Below are 21,348 nucleotides of genomic sequence, written 5' to 3' on the forward strand. Positions count from 1 at the left end.
ATACATGAATACAGGAACATAAAACTAAATACCACATGTTCTTGTTTATAAGTGGGAGCTAAACACTGAGTACATATGGACACAAGGGAATAACAGACACTGAGGCCTACCTGATGATGGAGAGAGGGAGAAAGGTAAGGATCAAAAAACTACCTATCCAGTGTTATGCTTATTACCTGGGTGCTGAAATAATTTGTAAACCAAACCCCTGTGACATGCAATTTACATGTAACAAACATGTACAGGTACCCCTGAACCTAAAATGAAAGAAAAGAAAAATGATAGGGGATAGTTTCCAAGATGGCTGAAAAGGAAGAGCTCTGGTCTGCACCTCCCAGCGAGAATGACACAGAGGACGGGTGATTTGTGCATTTCCAACAGTGGTACCTGGTTCATCTCATTGGGACTGGTTGGACAGTGGGTGCAACCCACAGAGGGTGAGCTGAAGCTGAGGGGGCATCACCTCACCTGGGAAGTGCAAGGGGTCAGGGGATTTCCCTTTCCAAGCCAAGGGAAGCTGTGACAGACTGTACCTGGAGAAACGGTACACTCCTGACCAAATACTGCACTTTTCCCACAGTCTTAACAACCGTCAAACCAGGAGATACCCTCCCATGCCTGGTTCAGCGGGTTCCACACCCACGGAGCTTGCTCACTGCTAGCGCAGCAGTCTGAGATCAACCTGCAAGGCTGCACCTGGCGGGGGGCAGGGGCATCCCCCATTGCTGAAGCTTGAGTAGCTCACATTGTAAACAAAGAGGCCAGGAAGCACAAACTGGGCGGAGCCCACCACACCTCAGCAAGGCCTACTGCCTCTATAGATTCCACCTCTGGGGGCAGGGCATAATATAACAAAAGGCAGCAGACAACTTCTGCAGACTTAAATGTCCCTGTCTGACAGCTCTGAAGAGAACAGTGTTTCTCTCAGCATGGTGTTCGAGCTCCGAAAATGGACAGACTGCCTCCTCAAGTGGGTCCCTGACCCCCGTGTAGCCGGACGGGGAAACACTTCCCAGTAGGGGCTGACAAACACCTCAAACAGGTGGGTGCCCCTCTGGGATGACGCTTCCAGAGGAAGGATCAGGCAGCAATATTTGCTGTTCTGCAGCCTCCGCTGGTGATACCCAGGCAAACAGGGTCTGGAGTGGACCTCCAGCAAACTCCAACAGATCTGCAGCTGAGGGGTCTGACTGTTAGAAGGACAACTAGCAAACAGAAAGGAATAGCATCAACATCAACAAAAAGGACAAAAACCCCATCTGTAGGTCACCAACATCAAAGACCAAAGGTAGATAAAAATCACAACGATGGGGAGAAACCAGAGCAGAAAGGGTGAAAATTCCAAAAAACAGAGCACCTCTTCTCCTCCAAAGGATCGCACCTCCTTGCCAACAAGAGAACAAAACTGGATGGAGAATGAGTTTGACGAGTTGTCGGAAGTAGGCTTCAGAAGGTCAGTAATAACAAACATCTCTGAGCTAAAGGAGCATGTTCGAACCCATTGCAAGGGAGCTAAAAACCTTGAAAAAAGGTTAGACGAATGGCTAACTAGAATAAATAGTGTAGAGAAGACCCCAGATGACCTGATGGAGCTGAAAACCATGGCACGAGAACTTCATGATGCATGCACAAAGCTTCAACAGCCGATTTGATCAAGTGGAAGAAAGGATATCAGTGATTGAAGATCAAATTAATGAAATAAAGCAATAAGACAAGATTAGAGAAAAAAAGAGTGAAAAGAAATGAACAAAGCCTCCAGGAAATATGGAACTATGTGAAAAGACCAAATATATGTTTGATTGGTGTACCAGAAAGTGACGGGGAGAATGGAACTAAGTTAGAAAACACTCTTCAGGATATTATCCAGGAGAACTTCCCCAACCTAGCAAGGCAGGCCAACATTCAAATTCAGGAAATACAGAGAACACCACAAAGATACTCCTCGAGAAGAGCAACCCCAAGACACATAATTGTCAGATTCACCAAGGTTGAAATGAAGGAAAAAAATGTTAAGGGCAGCCAGAAAGAAAGGTTGGGTTACCCACAAAGAGAAGCCCATCAGACTACCAGAGGATCTCTTGGCAGAAACCCTACAAGCCAGAAGAGAGTGGGGACCAATATTCAACATTCTTAAAGAAAATAATTTTCAACCCAGAATCTCATATCCAGCCAAACTAAGCTTCATAACTGAAGGAGAAATAAAATCCTTTACAGACAAGCAAATGCTGAGAGATTTTGTCACCACCAGGCCTGCCTTACAAGAGCTCCTGAAAGAAGCACTAAACATGGAAAGGAAAAGCCAGTACCAGCCACTGCAAAAACATGCCAAATTGTAAAGACCATCAACGCTAGGAAGAAACTACATCGATTAACAAGCAAAATAACCAGCTAACATCATAATGACAGGATCAAATTCACACATAACAATATTAACCTTAAATGTAAATGGGCTAAATGCCCCAGTTAGAAGACACAGACTGGCAAACTGGAAAAAGAGTCAAGACTCATTGGTGTGCTGTATTCAGGAGACCCGTCTCATGTGCAAAGACACACATAGTCTCAAAATAAAGGGATGGAAGAAGATCTACCAAGCAAATGGGAAGCAAAAAAAAGCAGTGGTTGTGATCCTAGTCTCTGATAAAACAGACTTTAAACCAACAAAGATCAAAAGAGACAAAGAAGGCCACTACATAATGGTAAAATTCACCAAGAAGAGCTAACCATCCTAAATATATATGCACCCAATACAGGAGCACCCAGATTCATAAGCAAGCCCTTCGAGACCTACAAAGAGACTTAGATTCCCACACAATAATAATGGGAGACTTTTAACACCGCACTGTCAATATTAGACAGATCAATGACACAGAAGGTTAACAAGGATATCCAGGACTTGAACTCAGCTCTGGACCAAGAGAACCTAATAGACATCTACAGAACTCTACACCCCAAATCAACAGAATATAGATTCTTCTCAGCACCACATAGCACTTATTCTAAAATTGACCACATAATTGGAAGTAAAGCACTCCTCAGCAAATGTAAAAGAACAGAAATCACAACAAACTGTCTTTCAGACCACAGTGCAATCAAATTAGAACTCAGGATTAAGAAAGACTACATGGAAACTGAACAACCTGCTCCTGAATGACTATTGGGTAAATAACGAAATGAAGGCAGAAATAAAGATGTTATTTGAAACCAATGAGAACAAAGACACAACATACCAGAATCTCTGGGACACATTTAAAGCAATGTGTAGAGGGAGATTTATAGCACTAAATGCCCACAAGAGAAAGCAGGAAAGATCTAAAATCAACACCCTAACATCACAATTAAAATAACTAGAGAAGCAAGAGCAAACAAATTCAAAAGCTAGCAGAAGGCAAGAAATAACTAAGATCAGATCAGAACTGAAGGAGATAGAGACACAAAAAACCCTTCAAAAATTTAATGAATCCAGGAGCTGGTTTTTTGAAAATATCAATAAAATTGATAGACTGCTAGCAAGACTAATAAAGAATAAAAGAAGAATCAAATAGATGCAATAAAAAATGATAAAGGGGATATCACCATCAATCCCACAGAAATGCAAACTACCATCAGAGAATACTATAAACACCTCTACGCAAATAAACTAGAAAATCTAAATGAGATGGATAAATTCCTTGACACATACACCCTCCCAAGACTAAACCAGGAAGAAGTTGAAACTCTGAATAGACCAACAACAGGTTCTGAAATTAAGGCAGTAATTAATAGCCTACCAAGCAAAAACAAAGTCCAGGACCAGACGGATTCACAGCTGAATTCTACCACAGATACAAAGAGGAGTTGGTACCATTCCTTCTGAAACTATTTCATCAATAGAAAAAGAAGGAATCCTCCCTAACTCATTTTATGAGGCTAGCATCATCCTGATACCAAAGCCTGGCAGAGACACAACAAAAAAAGAGAATTTTAGGCCGATATCCCTGATGAACATCGTTGCGAAAATCCTCAAGAAAATATTAGCAAACCAAATCCAGTAGCACATCAAAAAGTTTATCCACCATGATCAAGTCGGCTTCATCCCTAGGATGTGAGGCTGGTTCAACGTACACAAATCAATAAACGTAATCCATCACATAAACAGAACCAACGACAAAAACCACTTGATTATCTCAATAGATGCAGAAAAGGCCTTTGACAAAATTCAACACCCCTTCATACTAAAAACACTCAATAAACTAGGTATTGATGGAATGTATCTCAAAATAATAAGAGCTATTTATGACAAACCTACAGCCAATATCATACTGAATGGGCAAAAACTGGAAGCATTCCCTTTGAAAACTGGCACAAGACAAGGATACCCTCTCTCACCACTCCTGTTCAACATAGTGTTGGAAGTTCTGGCTAGGGAAATCAGGCAAGAGAAAGAAATAAAGAGTATTCAATTAGGAAAAGAGGAAGTCAAATTGTCTCTGTTTGCAAATGACATGATTGTATATTTAGAAAACCCCATTATCTCAGCCCAATATCTCCTTAAGCTGATAAGCAACTTCAGCAAAGTCTCAGGATACAAAATTAATGTGCAAAAATCACAAGCATCCCTATACACCAATAATAAACAGACAGCCAAATCATGAGTGAACTCTCATTCACAATTGCTACAAAGAGAATAAAATACCTAGGAATCCAACTTACAAGGGATGTGAAGGACCTCTTCAAAGAGAACTACAAACCACTGCTCAACGAAATAAAAGAGGACACAAAGAAATAGAAGAACATTCCATGCTCATGGATATGAAGAATCAATATCATGAAAATGGCCATACTGCCCAAGGTAATTTATACATTCAATGCTATCCCTATAAAGCTACCACTCACTTTCTTCACAGAATTGGAAAAAAGTACTTTAAAGTTCATATGGAACCAGAAAAGAGCCCACATAGCCAAGACAATCCTAAGCAAAAAGAACAAGGCTGGAGGCATCACACTACCTGATTTTAAACTATACTACAAGACTACAGTAACCAAAACAGCATGGCACTGGTACCAAAACAGATATATAGACCAATGGAACAGAACAGAGACCTCAGAAATAACACCACACATCTACAACCATCTGATCTTTGACAAACCTGACAAAAACAAGCAATGGGGAAAGGATTCCCTATTTAATAAATGGTGCTGGGTAAACTGGCTAGCCATATGTAGAAAGCTGAAACTGGATCCCTTCCTTACACCGTATACAAAAATTAACTCAAGATGGATTAAAGACTTAAAGGTAAGACCTAACACCATAAAAACCCTAGAAGAAAACCTAGGCGATACCATTCAGGACATAAGCATGGGCAAAGACTTCATGACTAAAACATCAAAAGCAATGGCAACAAAAGCCAAAATAGACAAATGGGATCTAATTAAACTAAAGAGCTTCTGCACAGCAAAAGCAACTATCATCAGAGTGAACAGGCAACCTACAGAATGGGAGAAAGTCTTTGCAATCTACCCATCTGACAAAGGACTAACATCTGGAATCTACAAAGAACTTAAACAAATTTACAATTAAAAAAACAACCCCATCAAAAATTGGGCAAAGGATATGAACAGACACTTCTCAAAAGACATTTATGCAGCCAACAAACATATGAAAAAACACTCATCATCACTGGTCATCAGAGAAATGCAAATCAAAACCACAATGTGATACCATCTCACGCCATTTAGAATGGTGATCATTAAAAAGTCAAGAAACAACAGATGCTGGAGAGGATGTGGAGAAATAGGAACGCTTGTACACTGTTGGCGGGAGTGTAAATAAGTTCAACCATTGTGGAAGTCAGTGTGGCGATTCCTCAAGAATCTAGAACTAGAAATACCATTTGACCCAGTGATCCCATTACTCGGTATACACCCAAAGGATTATAAATTATGCTACTATAAAGACACATGCACACTTATTGTGGCACTATTCATGATAGCAAAGACTTGGAACCAACCCAAATGTCCATCAATGATAGATTGGATTAAGAAAATGTGGCACATGGCTGGGCACAGTGGCTCATGCCTGTAATCCCAGCACTTTGGGAGGCTGAGGCGGGCGGATCACGAGGTCAGGAGATCGAGACCATCCTGGCTAACACGGTGAAACCCCGTCTCTACTAAAAATACAAAAAATTAGCCGGGCATGGTGGTGGGCACCTGTAGTCCCAGCTACTCTGGAGGCTGAGGCAGGAAAATGGCATGAACCCAGGAGGTGGAGCTTGCAGTGAGTCGAGATGGCGCCACTGCACTCTAGCCTGGGTGACAGAGTGAGACTCCACCTCAAAAAAAAAAAAAAAAAAAGAAAAGGAAATGTGGCACATATACACCATGGAATACTATGCAGCCATAAAAAAAGATGAGTTCATGTCCTTTGCAGGGACATGGGTGAAGCTGGAAACCATCATTCTAAGCAAACTATCACAAGGACAGAAAACCAAACACTGCATGCTCTCACTCATAGGTGGGAGATGAACAAGAAGAACACATGGACACAGGGCAGGGAGCATCACACACCAGGGCCTGTCAGGAGGTGGGGGGCTGGGGGAGGGATAGCATTAGGAGAAATACCTAATGTAAATGATGAGTTAGTGGGTGCAGCAAAACAACATGGCACATGTATACCTATGTAACAAACCTGCACATTGTGCTCATGTACCCCAGAACTTAAAGTATAATAATAAAAAAAGAAAAATGATAGCTGTGATTTATTAGCATGAAAAAATGCTCAATATTTTTTTCAAATGAAAAAAGGAGACTAGAGAACATTATGTATATGAAAGTCCCATCTGTGGCTGTGTGTGGTGGGGGGTGTTTAAAGAGAGAGTTATATGGAAGGAAACAGGTTATCTCTGGATAATGATATTTCTGGACACATTTGCCACCCTTTTAATATTTTTCTGGTTTGCCAGCCTTTTAATATTTTCCTGGCTCATTAGATTTGTTTATTAATATAAACTGTCATTTTGTCTAGAAAAATAGACACCCTTGTCTAGATAAAATATATTCATTCTTCAGAGCCCTTGGTCATCAACTCAAGCAGAGGATAAGGCGGGCAGGACAATTCTCTTCATTTTTCAGATGGAATATCTGAGAGCTAGAAGACAGATGAGGGACCTTGCCAAATGGCCACACAGCAAGTTAATGTCAAAAGTATTCAAAAAGTATATTTGCTAGCTATTATATAATTAGCTATTATGTAAAAGTACAGGACACTTACCACAATCATTAGGAACTTATCTCAGGATGCAAGATGTATACTATGTATTCAGGTGATAACACCTAAATAGCTATGGACAAATAGCATGTGCCATAAAAATTTGAGGAATTTCAGGCTTCTGGTTAGATAATGGAAAACCTTAAAGCAGCAGCTTGGAAGGAATTCACATGGCAAATGGTTAGGAAATATCGCTCCTAAGAACAAAAGGGCAGGTGGAAACTGGAGACCCACAGTTTATTCCATTCCTGTTTGTATGGGTTCCCCATGCCCCATACAGTCTGAAACCCTTTGTAGTTCTCATTTATACTTTAGTTTTTTCCACTCTCTGTGTGCCCTTCAAGGACAAGAACCATGTCACATTCACCAGTGGGTCCACAGCACCAAGCTCAGCAGCAGATATAGAAAAGATAGTCAGTAGGTGGGTGTTGAATGAAGAGATGAATGGATGAGGCAGTATCACTATGTACAAGACCTTGGAGACCCACAGACCATTCCTGTTCTTATCTACTTCCCATATTTTCTAATTTTCCTCCCCAGCATATAGGTGAAATTAATACATATATCACTTTTCAGGATACAAGATGCAAATACACAAGTGCTGGGGAAGTGACAAATTAGAGCCACTGTCCTACCTGTTTCCCCAGGCCCTCAACTCCTGGCTCTGCCAAGGGCTCCCTGCCCAGAAACAGATGCTGTTCTCTCTCCTGCCAGCTTGCTGTGCTGACAGCTATAATTGCTAAATGAACAGCCTGTGTTTCTAGTAGGGAGAGAGGTTTTCAAAAGAGTGTTTGGGCTCCTGCAGCCCTGGAAAGGGAACACAATATTGGGCAATCAGAAACTACCACCTCAGCAGGAGAGATTTTCCATTACAGGAGGGGTAAATTTGGAACCTGGAAGTATTCTTGGAATTTTGGTTCCCAGAGTATAGTGGGACACTTGTGATCATTGGGAATGTGGATGCACTTTGCTTTCAGCATGCAAGCTACCATAGAAAAATAATGATTTGCAGAAGATAAATTGCATAATGGTAGTGAGGTTTGTGTGTTCTGGAAGTGTATTTAGGACATGGAATCTTAAATAAGTAAGTATTTATTTAATAAATAAGTATTTGTCGGGCATGTACATGTGGAATAGAGAAACCAAGAATTCTGAAAAATGAACCTTGAAGAAAAGGTAACTTTGCTGGGGAATAAATCAGACAGTCACAAAGACATAACTAAAAATGCTAGACAAAAGTGATAAAGATCATATAACAGATACAAGTACTTGCAAAAAGAAATTATTACTCCCAATCCCCTTAAAATAGATGTATTTGCAAATGAATATTTAGATTACTGAAATCAGGAGAGACCTAAGAAACTGCTAGAGAACTTTGCAAACTATTTTATCGCCATCTCTAATCTCAAATTTGCTCTGCAAAGTTTCCTTATGATAAAGACCTTTGCCCAATGTTTCTGGTCGACATTGATAATTGATAACATATTTTCACCCACATAGTCTTGATTTTTCATTAGCATAATCATTTTATACCTAGCTGTATTTTAGCTTCTGGTAGATCTATTGATAAAAACTAATTTTTAGCTTTTATTTATAACTGCTTTTAAGAAAAATATTTAAACGGAAAAACAAAAGAATAGTACATGGAATTATTACCTGCATCCAAAACTAGTTAAATTTTTGTCATATTTACTTCACATATATGTATATATATGAGTATGTATTACTAAACCATTTCAAAGTGAATTTCAGTTGTCATGAGTTAATCTTTAAATATTTTCTTAGAGCTCGAAAACATTAAGAATATTCTCCCTATTAACTGCAATAGCACCATTACAACCAACAAAATTACCAATAATTCTCTAATGCTATCTAACATCTCCAGTACATATTTGTATTTTCCCAACTATTCCAAATGTATCAAAAGTATTTTAAAGCTTATTATTTAAATAAATGGTCATTGATATCGTCATTACCACTAAATAACTATCACAGTATCATGTGTATTCTTAGTTATATAATGTTCCCTCCTAACCTGTGCGTTTAAGTTTGGCCAGCCTACTCAAGCATCTTGAGGTTGCCCCCCTCTTTTTTTTTTTGAGACAGAGTCTTGCTCTATTGCTCAGGCTGGAGTGCAGCAGTGTAACTTCGACTCACTGCAACCTCTGCCTCCCAGGTTCAAGCGATTCTTCTGCCTCAGCCTCCAGAGTAGCTGGGACTACAGGCGTGTGCCACCACGCCTGGCTAATTTTTGTGTTTATAGTAGAGATGGGGTTTCACCATATTGGCCAGGCTGGTCTCAAACTCATGATCTGCCCGCTTCAGCCTCCCAAAGTGCTGGGATTACAGGCGTGAGCCACCATGCCCGGCCTGGCTATCTTGACCCTTTCTACAAGTTCTAGCTAGGTCCTCTTTCCCTTTTGTGTTGTTGTTGTTTGCCTTTATTCCTTACCTTCCTTTCGTCTGGCTCCTAACCTTCTAGCTTTATTTGCTTTTGTCACCTCTCAGACGTGACACTACTTTCCCTCTCCAATCTTAGCCTTGGCTCTCTTTTGAACAGTTGTTGGACTCTCCCTCTGGATGTCTTTCTGTCAGCTGTTCTATCCTAATTGACTTAACCAATGCCGACATCAGCCAGATTATGCCTTTGAGGTCTGCTGGGGCCCCTATCTTGGGGGATGGGACATCCTATCTTGGGGCCCTGTCTTGGGGGATAGTCCATGATGGGTGGAGTGGAGGGGATTTCAAGTACCATGGAGGATTTGTCATGATTCAGCCACACCAGTCTTGCCCTGCCTCACTGTGGCTGACTGCTCTTGCACGGCCCCATTCCTGGCTCCCATGTCTCTGCCTGGCAACTTCACATTGCTGCTTCATTGAACTATCTGTTTGGTGCTGTGCTCTAGACCTCAAATACAAGAAGAGTTTTTCTGCATTCCAATTATGCTTAGAATCCTCTTCTTAGGGCAGATAGAGAGGGCAGATCAGTACATGCAAGTACCCAAGGAAGCCAATGATTTGATGTTCCATTAAATCAGTGCTTAAAGAGTATTTGTTCAGTGTTTCTTTAGAGAAAAAGTTAAGCACTGTGTGGGGAAGGACTACAGGTCCTTGTGTATTTGCATACTCAACTCAGCAAAACAAAGCCTTGTGGTTGACTGGACCCACTTTCTGTAAAAGAAAAAAAAAAACATTTGGGAAGAAGAAAGGAAGCAATATTGCTGAAGTTGAAATGTTGGGGTAGGGGGCAGGCAGGGAGAGAGGACAGTGACCCAGAAGACCACATGAATCCAGCTGTTCGTGGAGGCTGTGTGTCCAGAGCCAGCTCCTCTTAGTCACATGCTGCCCACACTGTCTGAGGGTCTTGACCTCTCCAAGCCGAAAGCCAATAACCAGAGCATCTCCTGAAGGACTCATGCCTGCCACCCACCAGCATTGCTTGGGACCTGGAGCATCAGTTCCTCTGTCACATCAATGCCAGAGGTTTCGGATGCATACCACCTACAGGGAGGCTGAGGGGCTGCCCTGTCATCACTCCCTTCTCTAGTACAAATGTCCACTTGAATTTGTGCCCAGCCTGAGATCTAGCCAAGCAGCTGCACTCCCTTTTCTGAAGCTGAAACTCTTCTCACAAACCATAACACCAATTCCTCAGCCAGCCCCCAGTGACCTTTGTAAAGAGCTCCTACCAGGACTACCAAGGCCTCAGTGTAGCTTATAGCCATATTTGGGGGCATTGGATGTTACTAGCGGCTCATTCGCTCCTTTGCTACCCTCACAGCACCACTAATTGACTCATTCAGGAGGTAAACTGATTTGTTAGGTCCCAGGAAGCAGCTCTATAATCCAGAGGCTGTAGGGTTTGTTTGTCCCTGCTTTGACCTTGTCTGAGCCAGTATGGCATTTTATAGTCTCTAAACTCTTAGCTTACAGCAAAGTTATAGGTGTACGTGCATCTCAGAAGGACATCAGATCTGTTAACTGCAAACCTGTTCCCATTTTGCATGGAAGCTGAGCCCAGTGGAGACAAAATATTATCCCAGGGAATAGAAATTTTAGCTTTTAGCCACTGTTTCCTGAGGTCTCAGCATCTGAGGGTAGGACATACATCTCATACATCTCATCATAGCCTATAGCAGCTGCCACATACAGGGCAGTTCTGTTGATACAAGGCAGGCTGCCTCTTTTTACTATTCTGAGTTTCCAATATCATATACTCTAGGCAGTCAAAACTGCCAGGTAGACACTGTTTCCCTAAAGCTCAGGGGGCATGTGTTCAGGTTGATGCTCTGCCACCATGCTTCCTGACTAGTTATACCTAGCCCTGAATATGGTCTCCAAAGGCCACAATCAAAAATGGCATCCTACACCTTACTGCTACGTGACATCTACACACTGAAGGAACACCTGAGACATGTAAGGAATTAATGTGTCCTGTCCAACATTCAGTGCTGCCTTGAATGTTCCTGACCCAACTTTCTAACAAGGACATTTTTCATATTAGCCTCAATCTGCACCACTGGAGACAGTCTATTAATCAGATCTTCCTTTACAGAGGACTCAGTCATTTGACCTCTGACCTCACTTTCAGTTCATCTCCCAGCTTAGAAGTCTACAACCTTGTCCAGCTGAATACTGCCCACTACACACAGTGATGACCAAATGGAGCATCTTATTCAGTGGCTCAAAGGGAACCTATCATCAGCATCTGTGTGCCTCTACAGAGCTCCTCATCATCGCAGGGTTTGTTTTCAACACTTTGCTCCTTCTCTTTAATCAGAGCACCTGCACTGTATTCCTACATCTCCCTGTACTACCAACCTGAAGCTCCACAAACTGCATAGTACTGATGCTTCCACCACCCTCATGTCCACTTGACCTTGAGTCTTCAAACCTACCAGACCGCCCTGTGGATCAGAGCTGAGAAAATAATAAAGACAGATATTACTCACTTTAATTCACTTCCTTCCCTAGGAATTAACAAGCATTCTCTGGGTTTTGCTTCTAACCTGTTCTCATGCTAGTCCAGCTCTTCTCAGCTCTTGGCTCTTGACTTTGCCATCATTTGAGGCACTGCTCCTGTCCTTTGGATTCTCTGAGTGAACTTGGTTTTCTGGACTTGACCCATTGAGTTCTTAAGCCAAAACCCTTGCCTTGCTCATTGAGTTCTTAAGGCAAAGTCACTGCCTTCAGAACAGTGACTGGTACTTCAGGACCTATATCAGGCATCATGGGTTAGGTCAGGCTGTGATGACAAACAATCCTAAAGTCTCAGAGACTTAATACAGCAAAAGTTTGTCACTCTTTCTCTATGTTCATTGTGATTCAGCAGGGGCCTCTCTCACTGTAGTTACTCAAGAGACCCAGGCTGATGGAGGCTCCATCTCAATGTCTGCTACTTGATCACTGTGATATGAAGAAGATGTAGAATATGATCTACTGGCTTTTAAAATACCTGTCCAGGCTGGGCATGGTGACTCACGCCTGTAATTCCAGCACTTTGGGGGGCCAAGGTGGGTGGATCACTTGAGGTCAGGAGTTGGAGACCACCCTGGCCAACATGGCAAAACCCCGTCTCTACTAAAAATAAAAAAATTAGCCAGATGTGGTGGCAGGCGCCTGTAATCCTAGCTACTCTGGAGGCTGAGGCAGGAGAATCGCTTGAACCTGGGAGGCACAGGTTGCAGTGAGCAGAGATTGCACCACTGCACACCAGCCTGGGCAACAGAGTGAAACTCAGTCTCAAAAAAAAAAAAAAACCAAAAAAATCTGTCCAAAGCACATATGCTTTTCCTACATTTTACTGGCCAAAGAAAATCACATATCCATGCCTAACTTCAAAAGGGACAGAAAAGTGCCATCTATCATGAGTCTAGAAAAACTATTGGAGGATTTGGAATGACAGGTCCAGGACCCAAACCTTCGGATGGCCCATTTGCTGTCACCCCCTCTCAAGGACCAACCCAGTGCCTCAGTCCCCTCTGCCACTCCTTGTTCTCAGAAGGCACTTCCATTCCTTTACTGCTGTTCACTCATCTCACGTTGCCTCTACGACCTTGCTCCTGTTCTCTGTGTTGCCCCTAAGATTAACTCCCCAGTGTATGAACTATAATTTTGCCTTTGATTCTGATATTTGCCTTCTGGCTTGGACCACATAAACATGGGAAAGAGGAGCTTTGTCCACAAGCCATGCCTGGAACTCACCAAAGCCAGGTAAGTCCTTGTTTAGCCCTGCTTCTGACAGCAGAGGTTTAGACACCCAGAGTCCCAGGACTTCCAGTTGGAGGACAAATACCAAAGCTGTGTCCAAGGGAGGGTGCTAAGGCTGAGGTAAGTCAGCCAAACCCAGCTATCATGCAGAGAGCCAAAGACAAGAAACAGGATCCTGAAAGAAGGTCAGGGAACTGGGAAACATGACAGTGAAGACTGGCAGGGAGGACACTGCAAACAGAAGCTCCTTAAACAGAGTCCCATATTCACACCTTGGGGTTTTCTAATGAAATGTGTTTAATCAAAGAAATACCTACACACAGTTTGTAAAATCAATTGGTTTTTCACGGCTGATAACAAAAATCACCAGTTCCCCCTGCCACCCTTGAGGCAATGCTTTTCTGCTTTTTTTTTTTTAGACGGAGTTTCGCTCTTGTTGCCCAGGCTGGAGTACAATGGTGCTATCTCAGCTCACTGCAACCTCTGCCTCCTGGGTTCAAGTGATTCTCCTTCCTCAGCCTCCCAAGTAGCTGGGATTACAAGCATGTGGCACCATGCCTGGCTAATTTTTTGTATTTTTACAAAATACATGGGGTTTCTCCATGTTGGTCAGGCTGGTCTCAAACTCCCAACCTCAGGTGATCCTCCTGCCTCGGCCTCCCAAAGTGCTGGGATTATAGGCATGAGCCACTGCGCCTGGCATGCTTTTCTGCTTTTATCTGCTTCTTTTGAGATATATATTTCTCATATGTTAAGAAAAACGCTTATATACTTATTCTTGGAATTTTTTTTATTTTTTTTTTTAGTTTTAGACTAGTCTAGTCTATCCATTTGCCTTTCTGCTGTGAAATATGAAGAATTAACTCTCTAATGCCACTCACTACATAGCATTTGGTATGTGCTAAGCACTGTTCTTTGCCTAGCAAATACTAAATGCTATGTAGTGAGTGGCATTAGAGAGCTCCCTAGCCTACTCCCTATCCTCCCAATGTGGTTATATCCCAAAATTCGTTATAGCCATATTTGGTATTCAGATGATGATGATTATGTGAGTATTGTCATAAAGGCCCCAGAGCATAGTGATTAAGAGTAAGAACTCTGGAAATAAGTTACTTAGGTTTGAATCTTGCCTCTACCCCTAGCTGTGTTTGACAGGCTGAATACTGTCCCCTCAAAAATGCCCACACCCTGATCCCCAGAACCTATGAATATGTTAACTTACATAGTAAAATGGACTTTGAAGATGTGACTAAATTAAGGATTCTGAGATTGAGAGATTATCCTGGATTGCTAGGTGGGCTGAATCTAATCACAAGAGTCCCTGTCAGAGGAAGGCAGAGGAATCAGAATCAGAGAGAGTTGTAAGGACAGAAGCAGAGTCAGAGGGCGAGAAGATGCTACGCTGCCAGCTTTGAAGATGGAGGAAGAGGCCACCGGCCAGGGAATGCGTGTGGTCCCTAGAAGATGGAAATGACTAGGAAAGGGGTTCCCCCTAGAGCTCCAGAAGGAATACAGGCCTGCCAACACCCTGATTTTGGCTCACAGAAACCTCTTTTCGGCCTCCAGAACTATAAGACAATGAATTTGTATTGTTTTAAGCTATTAAGTTTGTGGTAATTTGTTTTAGCAGCAGGAGACTGATATACTGTGTAATATTTGACAAGTACCTTTACTTAACATCTTTGCCAAATATTTCTGATCTGTAAAATGAGCTGCTGGGAGGTTTAAATGAGTTAATAAATGAAAGACACTTAGAACAGTGCCTAGCACACACCAAATGCTGCATGTGTATTTTTTATTATTGTTTGTAGCTAAGCTACAAAGAGTAGTAGTATGATTATGTGCCTTTTCTTTTATCTTTTCCTGAACTGACAATGCCATCTTAGTCTTCCGTGCATTTATCATTAACTCATTCCCAGCTGTGAAATCACCTGTCAGTATGGCCATGAATTTTTTTTAAATGGTGACGTATCAGTTCCTGTTTTTCTGGAAGACATCACTGCTGGAGCACTCATCTCACTGCAGGCAGCCCGCACTCTATGCCTGCGGGACAGGTCTTGCCCCATTCACCGCCATGCTGAGAAATACCCGCCATTCTTCTCTTTTCTTAGCTCTCCTGCTTTCCTTAGTTATGTGTCTTCCTCTTTCTTGCTTTCTAATTTTGATGATGGTTTTGTGTTTTTGTGACATGGTCAGTCAGGTGCAGCCACAAGAGGAGACACAGGAGAGGCTCATGAAAACAAAGCTTATTATACTCACAAGGCTTAGAGAGGGGATCACTGCATGCCACACAGGGTCGCAGCGGGAGGCACCAGGTTTTGGCTTGGTAGCCCAAGACAGGAACAGGGAAAAAGCCTAAGCTAGAACCTTAATTGGGATTTCCTGGGGAAAGGCAAGGCTGGGTTTAGGAATGGCAAACTCGAATGATTTGGGTAGGCTCTAAGCTAAAGGGATTGTCTCTAGTTGCCTGATACCTGGCTCTGGCATGATTAAAGCAGATGAATATTGCTTCTTGGGGTCTGTGGGCCAGACAGAGAAAGTACGGCTCCTGCTGAGCCCTTTGCCATCTCTAAGAATTGACCGGCCCCAGGAGGGGCAGTTTCTCCCCATATATATATATATATATATATTTTTTTTTTTTTTTTGAGACAGGGCCTTACTCTGTCCTCCAGGCTAGAGTGCAGCGGCGCCATCACAGCTCACTGCAGCCTCCACCTCCCCAGGCTCAAGAGATCCTCCAACCTCAGCCCCACCCCACCCCCACCCCCAGTAGCCAGGACTACAGGCTTGCCCACCACACCGGCTATTTTGTATTTTTTGTAGAGATGAGGTTTTGCTATGTTGCTAGTCTCAGTCTCCCGGGCTCAAGTGATCCATTTGCCTCAGCCTCCCAAAGTGCTAGGGTGACAGGCATGAGCTACTGAGCCCAGCCCCCAGCCAGATTTTTAAAGATGTCAAACATCATTATATACAGAAAGTTGAAAATATACAAAATAGACAATACAGTAGTGCATATCCTCCAGTAGCCCCTGATAAAGGGTATCTGAGAATTGGATTTCTTGAGACTTTGCTTTTCTGAAAATATCTTTATTCCACCCTCACACTGAATTGATAGTATGGCTGGGTATAGATTTCTAGCTTAGAAATCATTATCCTTCTGAATTTTGAAGGTATCGCACCACTGGTTTCTATCTTCCTGTTTTAGTTGTGGAAAGTCTGATTTTCTTCTGATTCCTGACTTGTTTGTGTGTGACCTATTTCTTTCTGAAAACTTTTAGGATCTTGTCCTTATCCCTACAGCTTTGCAAGTGCTTTGACTTGAATTGCAGCTTTTAATAAAGAGTCAGACTCCATTTTTAATATTTGACTGCTGAGAGCTTTTATTTATTTACTTATTTTTATTTATTTGAGATGGAGTCTAGCTCTGTCACCCAGGCTGGAGTGCAGTGGCGTGATCTCGGCTCACTGCAACCTCCGCCTCCAGAGTTCAAGCAATTCTCCTGCCTCGGCCTCCAGAGTAACTGGGATTACAGGCCTGCACCACCACACCCAGCTAATTTTTGTATTTTTAGTAGAGATGGGGTTTCACCATGTTGGCCAGGCTGATCTTGAACTCCTGACCTCATGTGATTCACACACCTCAGCCTCCCAAAGTGTTGAGATTACAGGTGTGAGACACCAAATCCGGCCAGCTGACAGCTTTTAATCACCATCCTCCCTCTTACCCTCTTGCCCTACATGTAGGCAAGTCAGTAAAAAAAAAGTGCACCCTCCTTTGGGAAGTTCAAATCTTGTAAGCCCTAACCTGTTAATGAACACCCTTACCCAAGCCCTACCCGCTAGCCACAATTAAACCCAAAACCAGTCACCCCTCCTGCCTCTCTCATTTGCTGACCTGCTTGGAAGCCTGAAGCATGGAAAATCTCATGATATGTACAATACATCTTTTGGTGCCTTCTTGGTACTTGTGTGGTGTCATCAGGTTTGACATCTGAATGCATTCCTCCTCTGCAGGAACACAGAACACCACCGCTTACTAGCTGAATGATCTGCCTCAGTTTATCCATTTGTAAAATGGGAACAATAGCAGTACTCACACTGTTGTTTTGAAAATTAAATGGGGTTAATACATGTTAAGTGCTTAAAGTGATACCTGGCACACAGCTAAAATTTAACAAGTGTTACTTATTACTGGTGTGGGCCCTTTTTATTCAAAGTGTTGGACACTTGATGAATTCCTTCAATTAAAGGACTCAGATTATTTCAGTTATGAGGCATGGTTTTGATATTTAATTTATATCCTCCTCTCTTGGGGACTACTCTCTCCTTCTAGAACATTTATCATACTTTCTCTCCTATTTTCCATCTAACTTTCTTTTTTATTTTGCTTTACGAGACATAAAATTTCATGTCTTTATCTTCCAGTTTTTCTGTGATCTTTAGATCCATTCTCTTCTTTTTACTTCATAGTAAAACTCGTGTTTAACTAGTCACCTGGTCATATAACTCATTTCCCAGTCTCTCCAGTGTTGTGGGAAGTCAGGGACCCCAAATGGAGGGACCCGCTGAAGCCGTGAAGAACATAAATTGTGAAGATTTCATGGACATTTATTAGTTCCCAAAATTAATACTTTTATAATTTCTTATGCCTGTCTTTACTGCAATCTCTGAACATAAATTGTGAAGATTTCATGGGCCTTTATCACTTGCCCAATCAATACTCTTATAATTTCCTATGCCTGTCTTTACTTTAATTTCTTAATCCCATCACCTTTGTAAGCTGAGGATGTATGTCGCCTCAGGACCCTGTGATGATTGCGTTAACTGTGCAAATTGTTTATAAAACATGCGTGTTTGAACAATATGAAATCAGGGAACCCTGAAAAGAACAGAATAACAGCGATTTTCAGGGAACAAGGAAAGATAACCATAAGGTCTGACTGCCTGAGGGGTCGGGCAGAATGGAGCCATATTTTTCTTCTTGCAGGGAGCCTGTAGACAGATGTGTGAGTAGGAGAAATATAGCTGAATTCTTTCCCAGCAAGGAATATTAATAATTGATAACCCTGGGGAAGGAATGCATTCCCAGGGGTAGGCCTATAGATGACCACTCTGGGAGTGTCTGTCTTATGTGGTTGAGATAAGGGATGAAATACACCCCGGTCTACTGCAGTGCCCTCAGGCTTACTAGGATTGGATTGGAAATTCCAGCCTAGTGAATTCTAGTCAGACCGGTTGTCTGCTCTCGAACCCTGTTTCCTGTTAAGATGTTTATCAAGACAATGCATGCCCAGCGGGACATGGACCCTCATCAGTAATTCTAATTTCACCTTTGCCTGGTGATCCTGCTCTGCCCTTTTGCCTTGTGATCTTTTATTGCCCTTTGAAGCATGTGATCTCTGTGACACACTCCCTATTCGTACATCCCTCCCCTTCTGAAATCTCTAATAAAAACTTGCTGGTTTTGAGGCTTGGGGTTGCCATCACGGTCCTACCAATATGTGATGATGCCCCAGGAAGCCCAGCTGTAAAATTTCTCTCTTTGTACTCTTTCTCTTTATTTCTCAGACCAGCTGACACTTAGGGAAAATAGAAAAGAACCTACATTGAAATACTGGGGGCTGGTTCCCCCGATACTCTGGCAAGCTAAGTTTATCCAGATGACTACGTTCTATTTAGCTGGATGGAAATGGTGAGTGAAAGACTTCCTTGAAGTCTCTTGAGGGCAGAGACATATCCTTCTTTACTTCTTGCTCCTGCCTGCTGTGTGGAATATGGAAGCCCCAGAGTTTCTTACTTCCAGGCCGCTAATATGTGAGAGCAAAATGAAGCTCTAAATTTTGAAGAGTTTTTATTTTTAATTTCCAAGAATGCTTTTTTGTTCTCTGAATGTTCCTTTTTAAAAGCAGCATTTTATTCTTTTTTGGTGATACAGTATCTTATTTTCAAAGAATATTAAGGGTTTTTTTTCCATTTTCCTTGCTTCTTGCATTATTTCTGTTACCACTGAGTTAATTTTTTTCTGTATATTTATTTTGATCTTTGTCATTTATGTTAGAGGCTTTCCTCAATTTTCTGGTAATCATTAACTGTCTGTTTATATTAAAGAATGAGGCACTAGGCCGGGCGCAGTGGCTCACACTTGTAATCCCAGGGCTTTGGAAGGCCAACGTGGCAGGATTGCTTGAGGCCAGGAGTTTAGGACCAGCCTGGGCAATATAACAAAACCCTATCTCTACAAAAAAAATAAATAAATTATCAGGACATGGCGATGTACACCTGTATTCCCCATTACTTGGGAGACTGCGGAAGGAGGATCACTTGAGACCAGGAGTTTGAGACTGCAGTGAGCTATGATGGTGTCACTCTACTTCCACCTAGGCAATAGAGCGAGACCCTGTCTCAAAATAGAAAGAAAAAAAGAATGAGGTACTATAAAGATAACAGTGTGTAATGGGGCTTGTTGACTAGTTGGTCTCTCCACAGGGAATAAGGTGGGATCCAGAAATTTCTTGGGTACTTCTAAATGCCAGTATCTCTAGGTATTTTATCGTGGGTTAGTCAATGTCCCCATAGAAAGATTATTTACCTAGTAGTATAAGCCTGGGTGCTTGGACTGATTAAGTCATAGATGAGTGGATGATGGTGCCCAGAAAGAAGTCTTGAAGTGTTCAAGTGGAAATTGCCCAGGGTTAGTGATCCTCAGTTGCAGAAGTCCTCCTGATTCTAGCATGAATGGATAATACAACTTTCTTGAGAGAGGAGTCAAAGACTCTTCTCTTTTTCACTTTCTTCTTGGGGTACCTGAAGATATCTAGAAGAAACTTTTGGTTGGCTGTTGGTGTATCCACTGATTTCTTTATCTCCCAGCTTATCTCGCTTTCTTACAGGAACCTCTCTAGGTTGTGAGGGGAGACCAAAAACCAACTAGATATCCACTCCACTTTAAAGCTTTGTCTGGTTAAATAAAATGAACCTTATAAGAAATGCTTAGCTCTTTTGGGAAAAAGTGATCTGTCTCTGTAATAATCTCTCCATACCCAGCAGTGCTTCTTTCCCTAATGTGGTTTTCAGGAGTATGGTAAGAGAGGGCTTATGAGATCTTATAGCTTTGAAAAATAAGCTGTCTAGCGCCAGATGGTATACTTGCACATTCAGAAATATAGTCCCCAAGTATTAAAGGACACTATCAATATAGAGAAAGGGCAACTCACAGGATATTTGCAAATCATATATCTGATAAGGGATTAATGTCCAGAATATATTTCTTTAAACCCCTACAACTCAAAAAGAAAACAATCTGATTCAAAAATGGGCAAGGGACTTGAATAGACATTTCTCCAAAACAGAAGTACAAGTCGCCAATAAGCACAAAAAAAGATGCTCAACATAACTAATCATTAGGTAAAGGCAAACCAAACGGAGTGGTAGCTCATGCCTGTAATCCCAGCAGTTTGGGAGGCTGAGTTGGGAGGATCATTTGAGTCCAGGCACAAGACCACCCTAGGCAACAAAGTGAGACCCCATATCTACAACAAATTTAAAAATTAGCTGGGCATGGTGGCACGTGCCTGTAGTCCCAGCTACTTGGCAGGCCAAGGTGGAAGGATTGCTTGAGCCCAAGAGTTGAGGCTGTAGTGAGCGATGATCACGCCACTGAACTCCAGCTTGGGTGAAAGAACAAGACCCTGTCTTGAAAAATAAATGAAATAAAATTGCATTCTGAGTTATGGGAAAAATAAAATAAAATGCAAACCAAAACCTTGATAAGGTACCATTTCACACTCATTAGGATGGCTATTATTAAAAAACAAAACAAAACAAAAAAAAACACAGAAAAGAAACTACTGTTGGCAAGGATGTGTAGAAATTGGAAACTTCGTACATTGTTG

The sequence above is a fragment of the Pan paniscus genome, chromosome 12 (assembly GCF_029289425.2).
Source record: "Pan paniscus chromosome 12, NHGRI_mPanPan1-v2.0_pri, whole genome shotgun sequence".
NCBI classification, from domain to species: Eukaryota; Metazoa; Chordata; class Mammalia; order Primates; family Hominidae; genus Pan; species Pan paniscus.